At 33.7% G+C, this 12,348-nt stretch overlaps 1 long non-coding RNA gene across 1 annotated transcript; it reads left to right on the top strand.

Moving 5' to 3' along the window:
• Nucleotides 1-607: 607 nt before the first annotated feature.
• Nucleotides 608-3,361, top strand: LOC149793500 (uncharacterized). Its single transcript, XR_016422558.1, has 3 exons — nucleotides 608-723; nucleotides 1,317-1,441; nucleotides 2,287-3,361. It is a non-coding gene; the product is annotated as an uncharacterized LOC149793500 (long non-coding RNA).
• The last annotated feature ends 8,987 nt before the right edge of the window (nucleotides 3,362-12,348 follow it).

Below are 12,348 nucleotides of genomic sequence, written 5' to 3'. Positions count from 1 at the left end.
AACGAAAGATTATATTGTATTGTGAAAGAAATTATACTTTTTCTATCGTACATTTTGCTGTGTTTAAAGCATCATGCTGAGTATGGTTATAGGCTTTGCTCAGTTCAGAGTCAAGTATATCTGCAGGATAATTCCTATTTTGGAATATGTTTTTAATTTATTAAAAGAATTTATGAGCTGTCAATCATCTGAAATAATGCGTGGTATTTTTGGCCTGGCTTTACGTTATACCGTTTTTCAGAAGATGGCAGAAAGAATCTTCAACATACTGGTTTGATACTAGTTTCTACTACTAACTACTATTAGTGGAATAGTTTTGGGATCTATAGGTCCTGCAAAACTGATCCCTTGAAAGCAATGTCATCCATACCAGTTTTGGCACGTATTTGTTCTCCAAGATCCTGGTATAATGGATATCAGATTCAACCTTGTGCATGATTCATTATTTCTTATTTATTTAGACATAATACTGATCGGAAGTCTATATTGTCTCTTTGACATTTATCATTTTATTCTTTCTCTCCATATACACAGAACAATCCAATTTTACCCTGAACCATTGCTTTGTCGCTGTTTTATTATTACATTGACATTTGTTTCCTGTATCAGATCTCCGCCAAGTACACAACTGGAATGGACCAGTGATTGCTTCTGTCTTTCTCATCATTGTTGGACTTTTTCTGTTCTTCACGTACTGGCATAAAAATGCATTGAGAATAGTGGGTATGACTTTTGACGTAAAAGTTATAAAAATATTTTATTTGCATTGTTTATATAGTTTGAAAGAACTGTCAAGTACTCGTTAAATTGTTGCCGCTTAGAATTACCTTAGTGCTCTTGTCATTAAGAATATCGTGCAAGAAAACGAAAATAAGTAAATAAAAACAACCATATTGTCTTTGAATGAAGAAGACACACTGATGGGAAAAAAACTTCATTTTAGAATCGTCTTTTTTATAATTTAATAATTTATTCCTTGTTGATTGTGTAGGTTTACTTTTCATAGAGATATCAAAGGCATAGATGCTAGTATCCTACCATGAACTTTATCTTTGCATGTCTGTTTAAGAAATAGCGTTATATCATGCAATTATGGTTTGTTCAGATTATATGCATTTGTAACAACCATATTTTTCCCAATGATTATTATCAATTTGCGCGTTGTGCTTACTATTTATACGACATTTGTTTGCTCCATCGCCTTCAATTAATGCAGATTCTCGAAAATTGCATGAAGCTGGAAAACAACAAAAGCCACATTATATTGAAGTGTCTACTTATAATAACATAATGGTCAATTTCTTTTGAAAAATTAGTGAGTGGAAACAAATTTGCTGATGAGGATTGTGGTTCTGGCACACAGTCTCGGAACCGAAAAGATTCAAGACAAGACAATCGTTCGGCACACCTTCTGGAAGATATGTACAGTACTATTGAAGATGTAATATGTGCTGATGACCCCCCTGCCCCCTCTCTCTCTGGTTGCAATATAAATTAAACTGCAGACGTAATTTCAATACTGCATGCTGGACTGTACTCTTCTTTATGTGGAGGATAAAACAATTTCAACCGATGGCATTTATACATATACTTTTTGTATTTAGGAAATTAAACTCAAAACGGTATTAAACAATATATATGCTATCTTCGTAAGTTTTTTTAAATTATTATATTATAGTAATTTTAATTTTGCATTATCTATTTCAAGTTATTTTCATTGTCTAGATATAATAAAATCGTTAATATTATTGACATCATGATTTGTTCGTCCGTCAATCCATTGCCCATTGTGATAATAAAATGTTTCTTTTTATAGTCTTAACACAGACCTTCAATGAACCTTCGTTTCTTAAATGTGCAAGAAAATAGCGCGGAAATGATATTAATACAAAAGGTAGTCAAGTAAGAAAAAGTTTAATAAAGTCTGAAGAGGTTTAATCTGTTTCAATCCAATGTAATTTCGCCATGAGACAGAATTACATCGAGCGTCTAACTTGGTACATTCTCTTGGTTCTTTCAATTTTGAAAATGGTCCACTAAAGTGCACTACGCTCATTACTTAAGTAAGCTTATTAAAATACCTGACTGACGGTTGATTACAATATTTTTTCTTATTTTGACATATCGGTGCATAAAGTAAACCTTTGACTCTATACCTAAATGTCCTACCTGTAAGTTATTATTCAACCCATAAGCAACAAAAGTGATTTGCTGGTCATTGTTGTTTCTTGTATATAAAATGATACATTTTTTCCATGTATTTTTACACTGTCTTTTTTTCTTCAGACTTCCCTGTCGGTCTATAATTATGCGATGGACAATACAATATATGAAAATTCTGATACAATTGGAAATGCTACTGGACTCGGAGACTACACTTATGCTAATTCTTTAGAAATGGATAATATTGGCTCAGCCTAATGCTATATAACCCCAATAAACGATTTTCCTTGTTCTATTGAACAGAGAGACAACGAGGAAACCGACTTTACAGGTACAGATCAAGCTTATATAACCCCTACCAGTGTTTTTTCCAGTCCTATAGAAACATATCGGATTGAGGAAACCGACGTACATGAAGCTAATGAAACCAACATAACAATGACCAGCAATATTAATAAAAGATAGGTTCATATGAGCTTATATATATATATTGCCTAGCTACATGTAAGATAACATTGAAATAGCAAATTTCGCACTGTATCCGACACGAGAATGTTTACCGTTTATGTTCTTTGTGTTTTTTGCATAATCGCGCGTAAAACATCCGTTGTATTTTTATTCTTTCCAGATTCAAGGACAAAACATTGTATGCCTTTTTGTATGTGTGATCGTTTTAATAGCTAGCTCTTTTGAATTGATCCCAAAAATGGCCCAGTGTCAGAAACCCTCTAAAGAATATTCCTTACGTCGTTCGTAAAGCACTTCTTTATATTGATCTCTGAATTTCACGATACGTATTAGATATATCTGAGGAATGTCTTTACAAAGATACATCTTATGAATACGTTGTAGAGCCAGTCACACCGATTGTTATAATCTGCTAACACATTCTCTAGTCAGACCGATTTTATAGCTAACTTACTGATGCTATACACGTGTCCGAAATTGAGTTTTAATTGTTTGTTCTTCATAAAAATTACTTTATGCACTTCATATGCAGTGAAAAATCGGGTCCGTTGAGAGACATTTTCTTAGACTCTATGACACGTCGCACGTCTGCACTTTATTTGACCCTTTCACCCCCACCCCCAACTAAAAATCCTGGCACAATTTGTATTGAGTGAAGCGAGATAATTTCGATAATATATTGGAATTTTTTTATTGTTTTACCTTTACAAAAAGAGCAATATAATTTAACTTTTTCCACACACACACACACACTCTCTCTCACACACACACTTTCTCTCTCACATACACACACACACAGACACACAGATACACACACACACACACACACACACACACACACACACACACACACACACATATATATATATATATATATATATATATATATATATATATATATATATATATATATATATATATATATAATAATTTCTTTATGAAGATTATTTAAACAGATCACTAGGTAATGTTAGCTGTCACTGTAGAACTATGTTTTGGTTTAAGGCAATATATAATTTACGATGCTACTCTTCCAAGGGCGACAAAGCAAGGGACAAATACATCAGAAGTTAACTATTTCATTCCATCCGTATTCGAGTATTTCTTCAATGATCTTTGTATGTTCAATTTTATTTTTGGTTTCATAATTATTTGTTTAGCTCTTTAGACAAAGTAGACAAGACCCCCACCCAGAAATGAGTATATAATAGGCTTTGTAGCAGTAAATGTTTCTTTATTTTCTATACGATTCGCATGACACCTGTGTTTCATTAGCTACGATTAGTCATACTTGCTTGAGAATTTTATTTTATTTTATCTTTATGTGTCTTTACCACATTTCTAAGTTGATATGGCAGATGTAACTTTGAAATAGAATAAAATGTATAGCACCTATTGAAGCTTTAATTTGTGTCGTCTTCCCAGCTGAATACGAAATTATGGGTGAATATTATCAAGCTTGTGTCAAAATTTGTCACACTTCCTGTAGACTTATAGATCTCTCTACGTATTTATCTCACCGCTTTATTCCTTTATGGGTAAATATTATCAAGCTTGTGTCAAAATTTGTCACGAGTCCGATAGATGGATAGATATCTCTGTACACGTATCGATATTTCATATCATATCAGTTATCCTGTCTCTAACAGATTTGTTACCACACATGCACTAACTCATTTGACCAGCATACAAGATATTTTAGAACATAACTGCAGAGCTCTCTCTCTCTCTCTCTCTCTCTCTCTATCTTTCTCTCTCTCTCTCTCTCGATCAATCGATCGATCAGAGAGAGAGAGAGAGAGGTATTAATACATGTATTTCTGAAGTTCAAGAATACTTCGACCATACGAGTTCTTTTTAACCAGAACATCCAGGCCCATTAAGGTAAATTGTTTTATGTCTAGCTACAGAATCAAATACCGATGGTGCAGATTATTATTTTGATAGTTGATTTTTTTCGCAATAAATGTCCTTAATTATGTTATTAGTTGTTCTAGCAATTTTATATAAAATGAATCCGTAGCGACTCGGACAGCAAAGTTGGAAACCATATTTATCATCGATAATAGATTTATCGAAACGTACGTGAGCATTGAAGATTTTAAATGAGTAAACTGCGGTGATTGACCATCCATATAACTCACAATTGTACCTAACATCACTTCGACTTATAAACGTATTTATATTCATTGTATCAGCAATTATAAAATCTTTTTCAGTATCATCTATAATCAATCTTTTACAATGTCGTTTATGACCATATGATCCTCCTTGGGTGAAAATACCGATTATTTTTCTGCCGAGATCTTTTGTGATTTTATTCTCAAAATCAGTGATATCAGGATTTTCATCATCATAATATTTCTTCTGTTGTGGTAATCAAACCTCTTTCTGCGGACGATACGAAATAATTGCTTCACTTACAATCGACAAAAATAGTAATTTTGCATCGAGCATATACCGTATTAATACTGTTGGAACCCACATTTTTCTGACAAATGTTTGCCAAACTAGACATGACAAATCAGATGAAGATTTTCAGCAAACTTAAATGACTCAATACGAGCGAATCCATTAGGTCAAAATACGGTAATGGTCCATCTATCGATACTCTGGTCGTTTCAAAATACTTAGAACACTCTCCCATACCAAGAAAACTTCCGGGAAAACAAGCATCCATATCAATTGAAATAACATCTATATAATCGTATTTATTATTCTGGTGGTTTCGTGTGTGGGATGTCCAAATCGCTCAAAATACGTAGACCACTCGCTCATACCAAGATTCGACTCAATTGGGCTTTATTTTTCAAGAAAATCAAATGGTGTTGGTTTTCCCGAACTTTTCTCTCTAGCACAATGAACAGCACCTGACAGAACGGTAAAACAATTACTGAATAATTGTTCATCCCTGACATCGTCAGGGTCATGGGTGTATTTCAATGCAATATTTTTCATTTATTCTTGGAGAGATTCTGTACAATAAATATCTGCATTATTTCGTTAATAAAATCAAATTCCTTGGTATATTTTACAGCTCGATATCGTGGAAGTATTGTTACTGCAGTAGTCCACGCATGCGCAATATGATCAATTATTTCAATCGAAGCTCCTTTTGATTTATACTTCAATTCGAATAAAATGTTTAAAATGATTAAAACAAAAAATAAATGCATATGACTTATGATCATCTAGTTGTGACAAATCTTGTGTGAATAAATTCTGCGGCTATCATTTACAAAGTGTACGGAGTGTGAGTTAAGGATCTAAACAGTGTTTGAAGTATGAAGTTGGAGTTAAAGGAGAAACGCAGTTGTATGTACAGTGTTGCGGTAAAAAATGCAGAGAACTAAAAAGATATTACGATAAAATATAACGACAATAATGATAAAGTTATAATAAATGTGAAAGACTATCTAGCTAGATCATAAAAAGAATAATTAAGACAAATCATTATTTAAACACATGATATTATTATACAATTGGAGAAAAAATAATCTGTGAGACATCCTGTCATCAAATATTACGAGGCATCTCGTGATGGCATCATCAGGAACTGTCGACTAAGAAGACCAGTCAGTCATGCCAGTAGTTCTGGTTATCTACGATATACTTTTGGGAAAAAAATATATCTTTGTCTCAAATTTATTTTTGAATGTTTCAATGGATTGATCGAAGATGATCAAGTGATTGATCATATTGACTCAAATCCAAAAAATAATAAATGATGTAATACGTGAGCTGTTACAAAGAAATCAGAATTGCAGACTTGGAAAGACTGGTATGCATAAAACAGTTGTAAAAGGGCGGTTAAATCTATAAATGCAGAGATAGGTTAAGAAATAACATTTCAATCGATATGTGCAGCAGGTAAATATTTGGATTTTTGCATGACATCGGTTCAGCGCATCGTAGAAATATCATCAAGTCTGGTTTTTCGAATCATATAAATGAAAGATAATATTTCATTATTGTTGAAGGAAGATTACTTTGTCAAGTTAAGATATCTTCGGTAGTGTTGCTACTTACTATATTACTATTTATTTATTTAATTTTTTTGTCATTTTACTCATTGTTTGAACACTTATTTATTCATTTTGTAACTTCTATCTTAAGGTGTTAAGACTATCGTAATTATAAATAATATTATTACTTTTTCATAGTTTCCTCAGTCGCAAGTGTGTATATATTTTTATGCTTATAAAATATCATGGTATAACGGTAAATTTGTTAATCTGAAGATTGTATTACTGAAGGGGAGATAACTCTGTCTCTCTGGCAGAGCTACTCATTAGATACCTCGCTTGTTACTGCAAATGACCTCAAAGAAGCGACATAACTATATAGCTTTCTTTCTCCGTTGAGATTAATATTATTGTCATCGTAATTAATGAATTATCCATCATTTAATTAATATCAGTGAAGTAACATAATTATATAATAGTTCAAATTACTAAGAGGATCTTCACGGTTCTAACTTATCAGCCAAAATCAAGATAGCAACATGATTACATGCATAATACAGAAAATTTATTTTTGGATCTCCAGGAAAATATTTACCTTGATTTTGTCAGTGCAGAAGTACAATGTGTGATTAAACAGAGAAAAAATTCACGCTGCAATTTTATTCAGTACTCTATAATCATCGGTAGTAAATCCAGCACAGGTAACTTTAAAACATATACCAGTATGATTAGAACGTAGCGTAGTGGTAGAGCGGCTGATACTCATACTTGGGGTCGGCGTTGGAAACCCGTGATTGGACATACTGTCGACGTTTTTCTATATAACTGGGGGCTCAAGCACGACGAAAGTTCATGCACACCGCCTCACGATATCGAACATTCTGGTGGGTGTGTTTTGCACTCTCACCGAGGTTTGATATGGGGTAGTGGTGTGAATGAATTAGAAAGACATTGACAACCTTCTGTATATTCTAAAATTTCGTTTCGTTTACACGATTCTCTGGTGGTATGTCTATGAAAGACTTTGTGGAGCCTCTAAAAATAAATCCTAGCATGATGTGAGCTCTAAATCACACTGAAGGGGACACCATACAAAACATTCAGAAAGAATGTCGGCCAAAATTAAAAGCCTTGTCTGGTGCCGAGAAGACCATAAGAAAGTTCTCACAAAATGGACGTTAGGCAAGGCGTAATTTATATATATATATATATATATATATATATATATATATATATATATATATATATATATATATATATATATATATATATATATATATATATATATATATATATATATATATATAATGAACTACGAAAAAAAAAATGCTATTATTCCTGAAATATCAAAATAAAATATGACGGTATAAAAGTATAAAATAAATCCTGATAAAAATAATTTGTGATTTTGAATCAATACAAAACCAAACTTTGAAAATAAATATACGCTATCCGCATAATACGAATTAATGAAGCTAATTCAGCAAGCTGTGTTTCAATCTTTCTCTGCGGTAGAGGAAGCGGTAGTTGATATATTCGTCTCGCTTTCACGCGCGATCGAAGAAATTAGGTCAGAATTGTCACACGAATACGAAAGGACAAATATTATAAAGACACGTTCTAGAAAATTAAGACATATAATGTCCGATCGTGAAAACGAAAGTGATGTGAGTGACTGTACTGATTTGTGTCTGAGAGAATCAGTAAAAACATCTGAGAGAATCAGTGAAAACAATCTGGACTATGTCTGCAGATTTTTATTCTATGAAATTCAATTCACGGTGAGATATGTATGCCACCACCGTACGGATCATTATTGTGTTTAAGAGTAACGCGGGTGGGGCTATTTTGCTCCATGACTCATCGATTTTCGGGAAAAAATCATTGATAAGATCTTTGAGTGATTGTTTTTAGTTTGTTGACGTTAGATACTGGCAATATAAATTTTGGTATTTCCGCTTTGGTTCTGTTTAATATTACTGTTTCAACGATAATCTTATTAACAAATTCGAGGTCTGATATAAGTTGGTTTTGATGCTGTATTGACTCGATGATGTGTTCTGAGATAGAAAATAAAACAAATTTCGTAAATCTGTAAATGACGTAGAATGTTCCGATTTTATTCTTGTAAAAAAAATGTATCAATATATCATTCGTCGCTAACCGGAATATAATGAGTATCATAGATTTATACAGTTCCTACTAATTTATGAAGCCTCATATCATCAGACGTAATTAAATATTCCTCGTAATATTTCCTAGAATGTGAGGATCGATGTTCCGGATATTTTATAAATATTTGTTTATCCGTGATTCTGTCAGCCCGCGATATTCTGGTGGGACTTCAGGCCATCCTAACAGGGACTTGAGTTATGATTGATAAATGTCTACGGCGTAATCAGGTGAATATATTTCAATTACGGATGAGAATGCTGGTTCGTGAACTGTTATAGCTATCTTGGATTCTCTTCCAATTCCACATTTTATTCTGCGATTGATTTCATCACTGATTTGTTCGATAAACACTACATGTTGGTACTCCCACAACTTGCCAATATGGAGTTCGATCAGGGAAATTGTTGTTTGCAAATACAAGCGAACTATTTTATTTCCATTCATGCTGAGTTCTCTTCTCATTGTGTTACCGGTGGATCGCAGACAATTGTCAACATTTCTCGCAATTTCATTTATAATACTTGCGATTGATACCCTTGAGTCTCTAATTCTTCCGCCATCTGTAAATACTTGAATATTATCCGTGGTAGCGCCAAGAACTATACGAACTATACCATTCCATGTAATATTGCTGGTCTTTAAAACACTGTATTGATCTTGAAAAATACCAGTCTCAACCTGGTCAACTCCTTGCAGGTTCATAATGTCGGCGAGCTCATCCTTGGTCGCGTAATTCGACAGGTCAACATGAACATTTTTCTTTATTGTCATTGATTTGATATCTTCTGTAAATATCTACAATTATATTTTATAATTTATTTATATTAAGCGATTACTTGTATACGCATGCACGACTTACGAGGAGTGTTAGAAGATTTATAAATGTTATCAAGAACTGTAATTGCTTCACGGCCGCATATTAGCGGTTCGGTTATTGTTTGTGTTGGTAACGCTGAATACCAGACTGTCTTTGCGTATTTTAGAAATTAATTTGGTGGAGCCAACCCTTACGAATCAAAATAATTAATTCCACATGGACCAATTGTGTACGCAATCCAGTGACCATACCTACTATGAAGATTAATAATGCCTTTTTTAACGAGGTTTGGTGGTTCTGGTAATTGATCGCGCATAAAACACCTCTAAAACGCTTAATATTTAATCGCACAGCAGCATCGAGTAAATCAAAGTTAGTCATTGGACGGATCAATGAAATATTTCTGGAAGACTCATGCTGCGTCCGTATCGATGGGGAGTTCCTGGAAATCTTAGACCGCTCACTCTTTTTTAATTCCTTTTCGTATTACATTCTCTGCTAACTTATGACCAGCAAATCCAACAGCACCAAGTGCAGCTAATTTTGCTACAGCTAGAGCTGCCGCGGCTATCAACACTGGTATTGATGAGAGAAGTGGATATATACCACCTGTTTGAATTGATTCTTTGATCGCACCCACGGAAACAATGAATTTAACGCCAGTTTTTGGATTATTTGGCGTTATTGAAACACCTGAGTTTACGTTCCGTTAGCGAGACTTTATTTTGGACTACTGTTAAGTTGATCTCGATGTAGTAAAATTCTTAATCAGCAGTTCTTTGCTGGACTCAATTGAAGATTTTTAATCTGACCAGGAGTCAGAATGACACTAACGTGATGATATGACATTATACATATCGTAAGTGATATGATTACATGTTTTCTACAGGGGCATCAACGACTCTCTTTCGTCCACCTATACCTTCAGGTAACATTTCTTTATCGCTGAGTATAACAGTACATACATTTTCATACTAATCTTAATAATCTATCCTAGATTGCCGTAAACGCATTACCGGCAAAATTACCACTTGCGCTAGGAATTTGTTCACGAACAAGGTCAATAGATTTCATTCGAAGTTGTCTTGTAATCTGTATTGTCTTCGGGGCTATCCTCGCAAACAAAGCCTGAACAACATCACCATAAATCACTCTATAGGTTGGTAATCGGGAGTGTATCACTCTGACCATGATCGGTCCACGTTGAACATTATGTATGATCATCTTCTTATTCGTTTATCAAATCATCAATGAGAGACCGATAAAGATATATGTCCATGATGCCGCCACTAAATAATCTTCGACAAATACTAGAGATTTCATTAATGATTTCAGTAGATTTATTTCCTGTTTGTTTTCCTCCGATAAGAATTTCTAGTCTGTCAACGTCGGCAAGAACATTGTTAAGACAAGCAATATAACTACTTCCTCCTGGCGTAGTCAAAGGAAAACCACTTTCAGCAGAGCTGGGAGGATCATCGCCAAAATCTTTTTCCTCACTTACAATTTCTTCCACCCCCTCTATATCTGGTGAAAAACGCATTCCCCTTTGTCGTCTAGCATCTTCGTCTCTTTGCTTTGTTTCGCGTTTAGCTTTTTCGAGTTACAACTTCATTTTCGTTTCTTGTGCTTCAGTTCTTAGCGCTTTTTCATTAATATACTTTTCTACTCTCTGGTTAAACATTTCAAAATTATTAATATCTTCCTCAGATCTGAATTGCGAGTACTTTGATAAATACGATACACATCTCTTCTCCAATCGTTACTTTTTAAATTTTAACATATATGGATATTACATATTTCTCTCTTCCAAGATATCCATAAGCGGCAATATCAAGTACTTGTTTTTGATCTTTGATATCGGCAATATTCTCAGGCATACATTTATCCATGATGTTAGTTCTATCTCTTGTCAGAGGATCTGATCGATCTTCAGATTCTAGTTGATATTCAGGTTGTGGTTGAGGAGGTTGCTGCGGTTATGGCTGAGAAGCAGCTATTTCAGCTGGGAGATCTCTTAAAAGCTCCTTTGTTTAGTTGTTTTTGCTATTTGGTCACTTGCAGAAGCAACTCTTTCAGTAACGTTTGTTACGAGTTTAAATAACTGTCCTGTAGCTTCTGCGTATTCAACTTGGGCTTGTTAACGTTATTGTATTTTTTGTTTGACAGAATCACGAATCTAGTCGCTCTCTATAAGCACTTTATCTATATCTCATATTGTATCTGATATGAGGTAAAAAAATAATTACCTTTCTGCAGACTAATAGTGTGACAGCAAACAGAAAATTAATTACAAAATAGCAGTACGTTATATATTGATGATTGATTAGTGTGGTATATATTTTGCGTCAACGTTTGTGTTAAATATGTATTGTTTCCCAGAATATCATATTCATTTTCAGATCATTTAGTGTGTAATATATAGCCTAATATCATTATGGTCTCCGCGCGAGGAGTTCGTTGTATGTGAAGATATAAGGGATATATTCATGGAATATACATGAATATATGCGAGTCAAATTTTCTCAGGCTAGGTAAAAATGGAATGGAATTCTACTGATTTAAATGGTTGGAAATCATGAAATGTCCAGGTTGGTCATCCAAACTGAATTTTTAATTTACAAGCAATCATGCCTGGAGTAACATTAAAAAATTCATTTGTTCTGGATGGATGACACTCATTTGTGCTATTTCATAAGCTTTTTGTTGTCCGTGGCTAATATAGGTGAAAGGTTTAAGGAAATATATTTTGGTCAAGAA

The sequence above is a fragment of the Sinohyriopsis cumingii genome, chromosome 8, assembly GCF_028554795.1.
Source record: "Sinohyriopsis cumingii isolate HCF-2022 chromosome 8, ASM2855479v2, whole genome shotgun sequence".
NCBI classification, from domain to species: domain Eukaryota; kingdom Metazoa; phylum Mollusca; class Bivalvia; order Unionida; family Unionidae; genus Sinohyriopsis; species Sinohyriopsis cumingii.
This window is presented reverse-complemented; position numbering and strand designations above follow the sequence as displayed.